At 34.6% G+C, this 15,648-nt stretch overlaps 1 protein-coding gene across 2 annotated transcripts in view; it reads right to left on the bottom strand.

The window, feature by feature from the left end:
- ITIH5 (inter-alpha-trypsin inhibitor heavy chain 5) overlaps positions 1-15,648 on the bottom strand; it is a 90,325-nt gene that overhangs the window by 53,232 nt on the left and 21,445 nt on the right. The gene's annotated exons all lie outside the window — the stretch shown is intronic.

Raw genomic sequence — 15,648 nt, 5'->3', positions numbered from 1 at the left:
CAAAAAGGAAGCATAATTATGAATTGGACAGACTTCTATCTTTCTGAGATAGAGTAGGTACAGTTCTGCTTAAAGAAAAGTTAGATTTGGTACCTACAGGTTCCTTCTATGACTGTGATCTCAGAGAAGCACCCAGAATTTAGTACTGAGTCTTATTTTTATATAATGGAATATGGCATAAAACCATCAAAGATATCATGTTATTATTATTATTATTATTATGAACTATAACTTACCCCTTTATGACACATTTTTAAAAATTTGCTAATAGTTTATTTTAATAAAAAATTCTAAGTAGAAATTAAAATTACTACCCAAAATGCACTGAATGGATAGAATACTGGCCCTGAACTAAGGAGGACCTGAGTTCAAATCCAACCTCAGACATTTATCAGCTATGTGACTCTGGGCAAATCACAAGCCCAATTGTCTCAAAAAAAATTGCACTGAAATTTCATGATCATCTCACATACACACAATCAAATTATTCAAAATTCCTAAGCCTGGCCCTTGAAGCTCTCTTTTAATGGACCATAATTATTGTGATGCCTAATACCCTATGTACTTTCAAAAGCTGCAAAAGAAATGAAAATCCCCAATCATTACCAGATGTAAAGACCTTTGTCTAGACTTTGAAACAAAGTCAAATTGGTTTTTTTTTCCTTTTCTTTTGCTTTAGTATGTCTAAGTGTCTGGTTACCAGCTTCAAATTTGCCGAAGATGATTATGTGGGAGAGGCTGCCTAATTATTTTCCAACTCTAATTAACAGAAGACAATAGAATATGAGTTTAAATGGATACTAAGGAAATGTAATTTGTGTTTAATAATAAACTTCCTTCTCCTAAGGTTACTGGACACTAGAACTAAGGAAGTCATATTTCCTTTCAGAGAACAGACATTTTTTCCTTCAAGGACAGTTTATATGTAGATATTACTAGTGCCAAGGGGACAGACTTTATTTTTCTTTTCTTCAGATCCATCAAGGGCAGAAAGACCATGGAATACAGCAGAAAGAATACTAGTATCAGCAAAACTGGATTCAAATCTTTACTCTGATACTTATTAAATTCAAATATTTTCTCTCCCTCTCACTCTCTACCCAATTTGAGGGAAAAAAAAATCCTAAATTCCCTATTGCAAATATGCATTGTCAAGCAAAACAAATTCCTTCATTGACTATATTTTAAAATATCTATGTCTTATTCTCTCTGTTAGGAGATGCATAGCATGTTTCTTCAAGAGTTCTCTGAAATCATTTAAACTTTCTCTGAGTTTTCTCATCTGGCTTTATGATAGGAAGACAGGATCATAGAATCATAGATTTAGTTTTAGAAGGGATCTCAGAGGCCATTTAATCCAATTATCTTAATTAATTAATGAGGAACCTAAAAGCTAAGAAAAGTTAAATGACATGCCCAGAGTCATCCAACTAAACTTCAGATGCAAGATTTGAACCCAGGTCCTCTGACTCCAGAGCCATGATTCACAACTGGATTCAGGTCTCACCTCTGACACCGACCAGCTGGTTGTGTGACCTTGGATAAAATCCGTGGCCTTACTAAGACCTCAGTTTCCTCATTTGTAATATGGGGAGACTGGAATGACTTATCTCTAAGGTCCTTTATATCTCTCACAATCCACAAAGCCATGTTTCTACTCTCTACCTCACAAGATTGTAAGGAAAGAACTTTGTGACTTTTAAAGTATTGCAAAAAGAAAAACAAACCTTGGTTATGAAATGCAGTCAAATAAAACAAGTCCTACACTGGTCATATCTCCACATTGCATGCACATACATGTAAGCAAATATACCAGCATCTTTACTAAGTTTGTATGTACACATATATAAATGTATACATATATACAAGCACAAGTCTTCTACATGAGACATGGTCATGTGAATTGTGTGTTAATATGTGATGTGTATATGTGTGTGCTTATGTTTAGCAGTGTCTTTTTCATTCACATCCAAAGACAGTTACTATTCATAGAAAGCACCATATTAATAGAGTCCCCCAAAAAGTCTCTGTGTACCCTTCAGAAACAATATTATTCATTTAGAAGGTTAATATTGGTTATTTTTAGTTTAAGAGCCTTCAGGAACTTACCTGTACACAATAAACAAAACAGAAAAGGCTAATTGGAGTCCATTTGAGAGGCATAATGCCCATGCAGAGGGCACTTATATGGTCAAACCACAACTGGTAAATTTTGTTCAGTTCTAGAAAGGACACTAACAATTTGGGAAGCAGATAGAGATTATGTTGCATGAAAACTGGTCAAAGGAGCTGGGGTGTTTAGAATGAAGGGAAAAAAAAGACTTGGACTGTGAGGTGAGATCTCAGATCAGTTTCAAGTATCTAAAAAGTTATTTGGTGGAAGGGGAATTAGCTGTTCTGCTTGGTCTCAGGGGTAGAATTTAGAGCTATCAGTTGAAATTTCAGGGAAGAGAGTTTTAGTTTGATAGAAGAGAAACATTTCTAATATTTAGAGTTATTCAAAATGTAGCATGTAAGTCAGATGGTCACTTATTGAGGATCCCAGAGATGGGGATTTTTAATCCCTTCCAAATTGGAGATCCTATATTTCTGTAATAATGAAACAAAAAGTTTAAGTTATTTGCCAGGAATCTCCAGTGCCCCTCTCTTCCCACTATAAATTAAAGTTGATCCTGATGACTACTATATGTTGTTTCTTTAATAAAATGTACTATATTAAAATTGATAGGAGACTCTCAGTATTTTGGCAGTCATGCTCTGCTAGTCACAGAAAATGGTAAAATTCTTTGTCATCCATTCATTCATCCAAAAAGTATTTGTTAAGAGCTTGCTGTATTTGTAAACACACTATATTGGTTGTATATTGGTGTTTGGGGGAGAAACAAAGAAAAATCATCCATGGTCCTTGCCCTCAAGGATTTTAAAATCTAGTCATTATAGCTAACATTTATATAGTACCTCCGACTACATGTAGATACCATCAGTAAGTTTTACAAATATTGTCTCATTTTGTTCTCATGACAACCCTGTGAGATAAGTGCTGTTTTGGTCCACTTTGACAGTTAAGAAAATTGAATTTAAATCTGGAGCACACAGCTAATAAGTGTCTGAGGTCAAATTTAAACTCAAGTCTTCCTGACACTTGGCCTAGTGCTCAATGTTCTATACCAAATTCACTTCTGGCAAAGAAGAACTAATCCTCTTTCTAGATACTTACGCTGAATGATGAGTGATCTGTTTAGGGAAGAAGGAAGCCAAAAACTATATGGAATAGCTAAAGGTACAAAACAATTCAGCCTGGGGAATCACACTCTAGGGAACCATTTGGAAAGCTGGTTGAGCTTGAGTCACTGAAAAGAGGGATTTACTAGCTGCTCTTTCCTGTGGTCCCTTTTGCCTGGTCTATAGTAGTCTACATCTGGCGACTTTAGAATATTGTTTTCCAAACATATTTGTCAATCCATTTCCCATTAGAAAAGGAAAAAAAACTCAGCTAAATAGATCATATTAGCTGTGGCCTCATCTAGGACCTAAAGATTCATTTTCCTAAATATAAGTCAGTGAAGCACATACCTAACAACCACAGACAGAACAAAATCACTGTGACTCTCAACAGGTAGATTTTGGAAGGGAAACTTTTGACTATGTTTGCAATATAATTAGACAACTTCCCTTGAATTTTGAAACTGAAATGCAGGAGCAAATTCAAGAAAAAAGAGGGAATAATTGAAAGCAAAGAGGGATAGAAGACTCCTGAATAATTATCTTATTATTGATAGATTATTTTCCTATATTGATGACTCTCTAGGGTCTACATTGTGTTTAATCCCTCAGAAAAGGAAAATAAACAAAGGCAGCCCCACAAATTCATCCATCTATGCCAAGTCAAGGTAACTCAGAAATTAACTCTTCTGGTTGCCACTTGGCAAGCCAAAGGGTCATGTTTCATTTCCAAACTATACTTGAATTCTGGAATTGATTTGGTTGAGTGTTGGAGATAGACATGGATGGGGTTAAGAAAGAGTTGCCTAAAGTAGGATTACAAATCATAGTTATAAAAGATACCTCCAAAATTCCTTTATACTGTCCTGTTTATGGGTAAAACTAGAACTAAATTTCCTAGAAAGTTGAGTGGTACCTTACAAAGAGACAACCTCAGGACTATTTCTTAGATCTCAATGGTCATTCAAAAAAACTATACAAAATATTTATAGCAGCTCTTTTGGTGGTGGAAAAGTATTAGAAACTGAGGGGATGAATAACCAAATTGTTGTATATGAATGTGATGGAATACTATTATTCTGTAAATCGTGAGCTGGTAGATTTCAGAAAAACCTGGGAAGACTTATATGAACTGATGCTGAATGAAGAGAGCAGAACCAGGAGAGTATAGTACACATAAGCAACAACATTGTGAGATGATCAACTATGATGGACTTAACACCTCTCTGCAATTCAATGATCACAGAAAGACAATTCTAAGGTACTTATGATGGAAAATTCCATCCACATCCAGAGAAAAAACTGTAGAATTTCCATGAAGACTAAAACATACTATTTTCATTTTTCATTTTTTTGTTTTTTTCTTTCTCATACCCTTTTCCCCTTTTGTTCTGATTCTATTTCACAACATGACTAATATGGAAATATGTTAAATATGATTGTACATGTATAACCTATATTAGATTACTATCATGGGGAGGAGGTAGAAAAATGTGGAATTCAAAATCTTAACATGAAAATGAATGTTGAAAGCTAACTCTACATATAAATTGGAAAATATTAAATTAATTTTTTTAATTGTGTATCTTCCAGGTCTTTTTATCTGCACTAAAGCTGAACTTTTTTAATGTATTAACTTCCTTCAATTAGAGTGTAAACTCATTGAGAGCTGGGTCAATCTCACTTCTCCTATTTGTATTTCTAGTGCTTAGCACAGTGCTTGTATCTTAGCAAAGTCTTAATAAATGCTTTTTTATTCATTCATGCCGTTAGATCACCTGGCCAGGAAAGAACTTAGAAACTGAATTAACTACTAGAAAAGACTAGTAGTTTTCAGAAAAGACTGAAAAATTAAAGAAGAGAAAAAAATGAAAGGATAACTGCAAATATGCTACTCACCAGTGGGCTAGCAAGAAAATACCAACTTATTTGTGATCTTCTCCAATCAAGCAAAACAATCACATAAGGGTATTTCTGAGTCATTCCATACACAGCTGGTCCTAACAAAATTAGGGCCAAAGGCAGGACAAGCAAAATCACATGATATCCATCTGCTTTCAGCATCAAGAAATTAAGAGGCTGAATGATATGCACCTGAATCATCCATGAACCGAACAATGTCAGAGAACCACACACAACTTTCTTTCCTGGCAAGTGGACAGGAATATTTCACATAGGCCAAACAACAGCATATCTTTCCAACTGTGGTATCCAGAGTAAGCTGGGTTTGAAGCACAATCAAGAAGTATCCCAGCAGGAAATCTGGTATGAGGTACCTAATGATGACCCACAAGGGAAAGTTTTTAATGGAGAAATCAATGGGAAGGTTGAGGGGAAAAGAGTAACATCTCTTAAAAGCAAGTTTACATGACCAACTTCTTGGGTTACTAACAAATAACTAAATTATTAGGATTTTTCCCCCACAAACTCAGCTACTTAATAACTAGTGAGGTTTTTTCCCTCTCCCTATTGATCAATCAGTGACAACTATCCTAAATTCTCTATCTTTGTTCATTCTATTAAAAAAATGGCACATATACCATATTATTACCAACTTAGAAAAAATGAAGTTCTATTGATAGTATATGGAGCCATAGAATTTCCTTGTGTTATTATCTCTTTAAAACTCAACATATCTAAAAACAACACATTCTATTTCTCCCTAAATATTTTTCTCTTCCGAACTTCCCTATTACTGTCAAAGGTACCACCATCCTACCAGACTCCCAGGTTCACAACCTAGTTGTCATCCTCTACTCCTCACTAATTCAATGCCTTTCCCCCACTCAATATCCAACCTGATGGCAAATGTTATCATTTCTACCTTCATAGCATCTCTCCCCTTCTCTCTACTGCAATGCCCACCCTCATGCAGGTCCTTAATACTGAAATAGTTTTCTTTAGGCTTCCTCTGCCATGTTCCTAAGATCTGCTCTCATCATTCACCCCAACCCCATTCCATAAACTACAATGACTCTCTATTTCTCAAAATAAAACCATCTTTATGACATTTAAAACATTTCATAATCTGGACTTTCTAATTTTCCAGGGTTCTTAGACTTTAGTCCCCTCCCCAAGCTCTCCAATTCAACTATATTAACCTATTTAGTTTCCAAGATTGCAATGACTCTCCACCATGACTGGACTATTCTCCCTCATCAAGTCTGCCTCCTGGCTTCCCAGGACTCCTCAACAACTCAGCTAAAATGTCACTTTCTGCAAAAGTCCCCACACTACTAGTGCTTATTCTTTGAGACTCCCTTCCACTTACACTGGATATGTCTTGGATATACACTTTATGTATGTCCTCTCCCCCATTATAATATGGGCTTCTTGATGCCAGGATCATGTGTGTCAAAACTTAGCACAGTGTATGAACAAATGAAACTTTCAATTAAAAAAAAACTCTTCTTGACTATTCTATTAACTCCATGCAGCATTCAGTAAGCATTTATTAAGTATCTACTTGTTTAGGGGGGGAGGTAGGGGAAGATACAAAAACAGAAACAAATAGTTCTTCATCTCAAGAATTTACATTCTACTATGGAAAACAACTTGTACCCAGATTAGTCAGCACAAGGAATTCCAGGGAACAGTACTAACAACTATGGGCAATCAGAAGAGGTTTGCAAGCAGCAGATGTCACTTGAACAGAACCTTGACCTATTTTAACAGACTATGATTGACTACAGAGCTGTTATTTCTGAATTAGATATGTTACAAGCCCTTTTTGAAAATTACGTCCCATGATCATCTTAAATTTAACATGTCCAAAATTGACCTCATTACTTTCCCCCCAAACCCTCCCCCTTCTTAGTTTTCCTATTACCTATTTTCCTATTTCCTATTAAAAGCACCCCATCTTTCCTTCCTTCCTTCCCTCCTCCCTCTCTTCCTTTCTTCCTTCCTTTATTTTCTTTTTTCTTCTTCCTTTCTCCCTTCTTTCTTTTCTTCCTTTCTCCTTTCCTTCTTTGATTCCTTCCATTTTTCTTTCTTTCCTTCCCTCCTAGTCTCCTTATCTCCCCTAGGTTAGAATTACAGGAGATTCAATTCTATTCTAAGGGCAAGGAAGATTAAACCTACTGCATTTCTGATCTGGACAAGTTTGCTCCTCCTTACTTAACCTGGTGCCCCTCCTGTCCTTTCTTGGGAAATTTCCATATTTAAGAGAACTTAGTGCCAACACCCTAGGGTTAGGCACAACTCCCAACTCCCAAGCTCAAGAGACCTGACACCCTCAGTCTATAAAACAGATGGGATTACAGGTGTATAATTGTAATCCTAGAAAAAAACTCTTTTAAAAAAAAATGGCTTACAAATATCACCAAAACTAAAATCATTCTAATTAACAGCATTAACTTCTACTCTAATTAGCTATTGTTTGGGGGATTTTTTTTTTCAAAAAGAGAAGAGAAAAAAAGATAACAGACTTAATGCTTCAATATTTAAGTAGATTGATAGCCTCAAGGATAAGGCACTTTCACCATTGACATTATTTTGATTTAAGCTTGTTCAAGGAAGTCAGCCAAGGCCTCAATCATCTCAGCTAGATCAACTCTTGTTACTGTTCCATTTTCAGTTTCTATGGCAATGAGATGGTTATGGGAAGAGATTGTTTCCATCAGTTTTGTGAGTAATTCTATGTTGTCTCCTCTCCAAAATCTGGGGAAAAAACATTGCAAATGGAAAATAGGGACAACCTAATGTCATAGCAGGGAATCTGGTGCCAGAATGTCCTGGATATCCCATGGATCAGAAGTTCACAGTTTTTCTATCAGATTAAAAATATGCTCTTCCATTATCACTGGGGGGGAATAGATAACAGAAAAGAAGTAAAACTTCAATAAAATGTCCACTTTTCTCCACTTATTTCTGCACTCAATGACTTTTTGTCATGATCATCAGTCCTTCCCACACATCAAATTTTCCCCCCTTAAATTTGAAACTTGAATACCAAATATGTACACCAGTAAGAGTTGAAACAGGAGTTTGTGGGTTCTTTTATGAGGTTTTAGGATTGGTCAGAGAATAAGCTATTAATGTTGTCCTTAAAAACACATAATTAACTTTTAAGCATCTACATAGATAGAGTCTCTGATGAGAAATCAATCAACAAGCATTTATTAAGAACCTACTGAGTGCCAGACACTATTCCAAAAACTGGTGATACAAATACAAAAATAGAATATTCCCTGTCCTCTAATGAGGGAGACAACATACACGCGTGCACACACACACACACACACACATACATATATATATATTTATACATACAAACATATATATGTATATATATATATATATATATATATATATATATATATATGTATATGCCACCTAAAAAGAAGAGGCATCAGTAGTTGAGAAGGAGGGAGGAATTACACTGAGGCTGACAAGTTATTTATTAGTAAATTTGAGAGACTGGGCTAGAATTAGAACTCCTATCTTTAGCATATCCTACCTGCTATTAAAAACATTATTATGCCCCTACAAATAAAATAATTAAGAAATTTGCTAGAACAAACTCCTGACATTTAAATTCCAGGTCATTTGTATGCTATTTTGCTTCATGTTGTTCCTTCATCTAAATTTTCAGCTCCCCAGCTTCTTCTGACACTATTCTCCTTTCCTCCAATAAAAACAGAACCTTCTATTTCCTAGATTCCAGCAAGTTCCATTTGTTTGCTTATTTAGTTTTGTTTGTTTGTTTTTTTTGCTGTAATAGAATCAACCTGGTTTCTCACATCATTTTTGGGGGGGGGGGGGTTGTATGGTAATGGCTCAAGTGACTTAAGTAATTACTAAATGTCTGCGACTGGATTTGAACTCAGGTCCTCCTGACTCCAGGGCCAGTGCTCTGTCCACTGCACCACCTAGCTGCCCTTCTTACATCAATTTTTTTATTTTCTATGGCTAGCGAAAGTAAGACTATCTGAGCCCTTTTGAAAGGCACAGCGGGGAGACATCTAGGGCTGTCATTGGACCACAATAAATACATGTTAATCAACACAGAGACAACCAAGCAGTCACATAAAATGCCTTAAGGAGGCTTTGAAATCTGTGATAATGTGCTCTATTCTTATTTTGCCTGATTTCAAATGTATAATGGGTAACATATTTCTTGCCTTGAAGAAGAGGTGGAGGGGGGACAGAATTTGGAATTGAAAATTTAAGTGAAAAATGAAAATAAATATGTCTAAGAAAAAAGACTTGGGAGTGAAACCATAGAGCTAGTCTTATGAACTTAACCCTTATTACATTACTTTAATATCGACTTTAGGGGTGGCTAGGTGGCGTAGTGGATAAAGCACCGGCCCTGGAGTCAGGAGTACCTGGGTTCAAATCCGGTTTCAGACACTTAATAACTACCTAGCTGTGTGGCCTTGGGCAAGCTACTTAACCCCGTTTGCCTTGCAAAAACCTAAAAAAAAATATCGACTTTTATTTTAATAGAATTCTACCCATTTCTACACCATCACTACCCTCTTCTATTTTCCATTCTACTCTATATTTGCAGAAATGATAAAGGGAAAAACCAATCTGAAATTGGACAGTTTGGGGTGGCCTATATCTTCTTACATTTAATGAAAGTCATCATTCTTATTCAATTTAATTCATTTAAACTTTCCAGGACACCTTTCAGGAACCTTACTAGGTGGTAAGGATTTTCCTAGAAGTGGATAGAAAATATTTGTCAGTTGATTGAATGTAGGAATAGTGATATAGAAAGAAAAGTTGAGGATAATTTGTGAGGGTTCCAAATAAAGGCAACTGGAAAAGGGATTATGTCCCTGACAGAAAACTTAGGAAAAGAGATAGATTTATAGGGGAAAATAATGAGATGACATCCAGTAGAGATATCCAAAGGAAATTGGTAATACAGGACTAGAACTCAAGAGAGATTTATAAATAAAGAATACTCCCCTTCACTCTCTTCTCCTCTAAGGGATTTCTCTCTTTTGAATCCATACAAAGGAGAGTTTAACCTAGAAAATAGAAGTTACTTATATTGGGATCATGTCTATGTCTTCACAAAGGAGTAGAGAAAGTAAACTATTGGCATATATTGCATTACAATGTGATATAAACCAGAGATGAGAAAGTATTTATTTCTTATACATAAAAGAAAAGCTAAACACAAGGCATCCATAAGAATGTACTGACATAAAGATTTAAGCTAAACAAGACACAGCAAGAGCTATATACCCTGCCAGGAAGAAAAACAATGATAATATTAATACTAATATATAATTATACTTTATATATTATATTTGTTTATCAATATAAATATATTTATTATAAATTAATATACCATATATTAATATATAATAATATATTCTGTGCAAATATAAGAGGGATGGATATGTACATCGAGATTCCATCTACATCGAGATTCTAATTGGACCCATCAGAACTGATCACATCACTAAGAAGGAATGTAAGGGGAAAAAAGAATCCAGGACTGAGTCCTGCTGACCCCATGTATAGCTTGTGAGGAAAAAGATGATGCTCTAACAAAAGATACTGGGAAGAAACTGTCAGCTAGAAAGAAAACTAGGAAACAGAAATGTCACAGAATCCAAGAGAAGAGATAATATTTTGGAAGTATGAAATGGGTCAACAGACACAGCTGACTGTGTGTCAACTGTGTGTGTGTAAAATTGTAATGAAGTCAAGGATGATGACTAAAAGAAGTCCATTGGATTTATTGATTAAGAGATCACATACAGGGAAACTGAGTGGCTGGATCAAGCACTAGCCTTGAAGTCATGAGGACCCTAGTTCAAATCCAGTCTTAGAGACTTACTAGCTGTGAGATCTTGAGTAAGTCACTTGCTCCCAATTGCCTCCAAAAAAGATAAAAAGAAATCATTTATAAACTTAGGGAGAACATTACCTGTCAAGTGGTAAAAGTTGGAAGTCAGATTCCAAGGAGATGACAAGGGAGTGGAACCAAGGGAGAACAGATGACTTTTTCTAGGATTTTTGCCACAAAAGGAAGGAAAATATAGGTCAATAGCTTGAGGAGGCAGAAGAACCAAATGAAAAGAATGAAGGATACTTGGGCTTGTGCACGTAGGCAGCAGAGAAGGAGCTAATGTTGTTCTGAACATCAGAAGAATCTGTTGGTTTGGGTCCATATTTATAACCTTCCCAACAAATGTCCTGGTATTAGGCCAAATGAAGTTTGATTTCTAACCTCAGGGTTTTTTCTAAAATCTGCCGCAAAGTTTAGACAAAATCAAAAACACCCTGTGATTCATGTTTATCACATTCCAATTTCACAGAAACAGTAATGTATGAACTTTGAAAGCAATGGGAATGATAAATGATGATAAAGTCTGTTGCACCTGTCATCTAGTCTAGCCCAGTTCATTCTTATAAAATCCACAATTTTCTGGGAGACAACTAACCTATTTAACTAATTTGACACAATCAGCAAATAAAATTAAATTCTTAAAATAAAGAGTTCCTAAGAGATCAATAGTCTCTCTAAAAGAATGCATCAGAGGTGCTGAGAAGTCTAGAGTAAATAGTAACTACTATCTCAAAAAAATAAGTCATATCATACATATACATACACTCAAATCTGCCTAATAAAAGAACAAAAAAAGAGAACCAGTCAGTACTTCATTTTAACATCATCCCAGGGAGTCTGATAGTTCTCAAAAATCCCCTAGTCTGAATTCATGGAACTATACTCAGTCAATGGCTTTATTACAACCTCAGTGAAATGCTTAATAATTATCATCAAATTATGCTGCATTAAATACTCAACGCTCCACTATCACAAGACCTTTATTATCTCCAGGAGAGACATTTCTGAGAACAGAGGCTCAGGGTGGCTAGAAATGCTAGTTCAAATAATAGAACATTCTGGATAGTGGTCATTAAATTAAAGTTTATAGCCTGGGTTAGCCCTGATAAATACATAAACAATAAGATTAAGTAAGTTAAAATTCCACTTTATCAATCCTTTTCTCCCCCTCTAGAATCTATCAGTGTATGTCCAAACTTTCTACTTCTCTCCTATCAACCTTAAGGAAGGGACCTGCTGAATTAATTCCACATTAAAGTGTATTTTACAGGTATGTTTCAATAGGTTGTTGAAAGATGGGTCAAATATAAACAAGGATGAAACTCAAATGATGAAATTTCAAACTTTACAGGGTGGCTTAAATACCAAGAATCACTTCCACAACATTCCAAACAAATGTTCCTCCAACCCTTGCTTAAAGAAATCGAGTGAAAGAGACAGATCCCAAAAGTCAACAAACATTAATTTATTTACTATGTTCCAGCTATGTACAAAGTACTTGGCATATGATAAAAACACATATTAAGAAGGTTCCCCCCCCTTACATTGAATGTAAATTTGCCCTCTCTGCACCTTCCACCTATGGTTCTTAGGTGTGCACTCAGGGGCTAAACAGACCAAATCTAATCCATTAAGATTACTCCCTCAAAGTTCACCCCCAAAGATTCATTTTCTGATAGACTGTCTAGTTCGATCAAGAGCTTCACATTCTCTAAAATGTTACTGCCTCACTTTTTTTGTGATTACATTCTGCTTTAATACCTTAATATCTTGTGTGTATATAAATAATAATGAAATTATAAAAGCCTTCTGAAGAGACTGATAAAATTGATAAAACTTTAACCAATCTTATTTTAAAAAGGGCAGAAAACCCAATAAATCAGATGGCAAATGAGTAAGACAAAATCTCAATAAAAAAGAAGAAATAAAAAGAATAATCAAATTCTATTAGAGATGGTTCTAAGGAAATTGAGAATGCAAAAGAAACACAGAAATGTCTTCAAAAATATAAAATAATAAAATTGACAGTAAACTAAATAGAGATCATAATAATCCAATCTCAGAAAAGGAAATAAACCTAGCTATAAAGGAACTATGAAAGAAAAACTTCTAATCTTAATGGATTTACAGAATAATTCTATCAAATTTTTAAAGAAAAATTGGTCTCTTTGCTATACAAATTATTCTTAAAAATTGAGTAAACATCTTATCCAAAAATTTATGAGACAAATGTAGTCCTTATTTCTAAACCAGGGAAAGATAAAAGATACAAGAGAACCTATGACCAAGCTCATTAATAAATTTAACAAAAATATGCTGAATTAACTCAATTTATTAAGAAATCATTCATTATGACCAAGTGAAATTTATACCAGGAATATAAGGATACTTCAATCCTGGATGAAAAACAATTGATATAATTAATCATATTGAAAACAAAAACATCCAAAACTATATGATCATCTCAAAGAAGCAGAAAAAAAACTTTGATAAAATACAATGCCCATTTATGCTAAAAACCCTACAAGGTTTAGACATAGAAAGACCTTTTGTAAAATCATAAAAAACATCTTTCAAACTATTCAAAGAGCTATAAAACTATGCATACCCTTTGAACAAGCAATACTATTATTAGATCTGCATCTGAGAGAGATTAAAATAAAAGGATAAGTACCTACATAAACAAATATTTATAGTAGCTTTTGTGGTGGCAAAGAATTGGATTGAGGAGATGTCCATCAATTGGGGAATCGCTAACAAATTTGTAGTATATGATTCTGGTGAAATACTTTCGTGCTATAAGAATGATGAGCAAGATGCTCTCAGAAAACCCTGGAAAGACTTACATGAATTATTGTGAAGTGAAGTGAGCAGAACCAGGAGAACATTGTATGCTAGAAATAGCAATATTATACAATGATCAATTGTGAATGAATTAACTATTCTCAGTGATACAATGATCCAAGACAATTCCAAAAGAGTTATGTTGAAAAATGCTAGCCATCTTCAGAGAAAGAAGTAATGAATTCTTGATGCAGATCAAAGGGCACTTTTCTTTTCTTTTTTTGGTTTTTGCAAGGCAATGGGGTTAAGTGACTTGCCCAAGGTCACGCAGCTAGGTAATTATCAAGTGTCTGAGGCCAGATTTGAGCTCAGGTCCTCCTAAGTCCAGGCCACTGCTCTATCCACTGCACTACATAGCTGACCCTCAAAGGACACTTTTCAAAAACTTTTTTCTTGAGTTTGGTTTTTTTGGCCTGTGTTCTCTTGTAACATAGCTAATATGAAAATATGTTTTACATGACTACAATGTATAATTTGCATTAAATTGTTTGCCTTCTCAAAAAAGGAGTAAAAGAAATAAAGAAGAGAATTTGGAACTCAAATATTTTTAAATGTTAAAATTATTTTTACATGTAATTGAAAAAACTAAAAGAAGAAAGAAAAAACAATTAACTAAAACTAAAAGCAAGCTTCAGATGCAATAAGCATGAACACTTTCAAATAATATGATTATGAAGCAAGGATGTCCATTCTCACCATTATTATTTGATATAATTTTTAAAATGCTGGTAATAACAATAACGATAAATGAAGAGAAAATAAAACTAGAAAATCTGAAAAAATACTTATCAAGAAAAGTAAATAACTTCAACAAGTTTGCAGGAAATGATAACTGTGATATTGAAAGTCATAGAAAGTTCTACCTGAAATAATTCAGAATAAAGTAAGCAGAACCAAGAAAACAAAATACATAATAACTACAATATTGTAAATGGAAAGAACAATGACCTACATACACACACACACACACACACACACACACACACACACACACACATACACACAAACAAACAAACGTTGCAAAATTATTAAAAAAAAAAACATGATGAAGAGATATGAGAGAATACTCCCAACCTACAACCCATTCCTTCAGAGAGGTCAAAAAGTCCAAATGTGTTCTACATTCACATATTTTTGATCAGTCAATGTATGGATTGGTTATACTGATTCTATTCTCTTTTTTTCTTTTAAAAATGCTATTGGTGATGCAGGGGATGGAGCACCAGCTCTGGAGTCAGGAGAACTTGAGTTCAAATTTGACCCCAAATAGTTAATAATTACCTGTGACCTTGGGCAAGTCACTTAACCCCATTGCCTTGCAAAAACAAAAAAAAATACTATTTGTTATATGGAATGGCTTTCTGGTAGCAAGAGGAAAGAAATTGGGGGCAAAACTATGATGATGTAAAAGTCAAAAGACATTAAAAACTTATTTTAAAAAATAACATCTTATGTGATTAAAGTCCCAGCTTTCTGTGATGACTATGAAAGGTGATGAGAAGGAATCCTATTTCCTCCCCCGCCATATTTTACATATCATATCAAATATTTTAAGACAACTGTTTCAGGTCCCTTTAAATCATCTTCTATCCAGGTTAAATGTAATCATTTGGCATGGCCAGTTCTTATTTGGCACAGTTTCCAGTCCTCCCCTTCTCCCATTCTGTATGTTCCAGGTATCATTGTCCTAATGGTTTTTCATTCCTCATCAAATAATTTTATTTTGTTTGTAAATAGATAAAAATATTATCAATATATTCTAT

Source organism: Macrotis lagotis, chromosome 7 (assembly GCF_037893015.1).
Source record: "Macrotis lagotis isolate mMagLag1 chromosome 7, bilby.v1.9.chrom.fasta, whole genome shotgun sequence".
NCBI lineage: Eukaryota > Metazoa > Chordata > Mammalia > Peramelemorphia > Peramelidae > Macrotis > Macrotis lagotis.
This window is presented reverse-complemented; position numbering and strand designations above follow the sequence as displayed.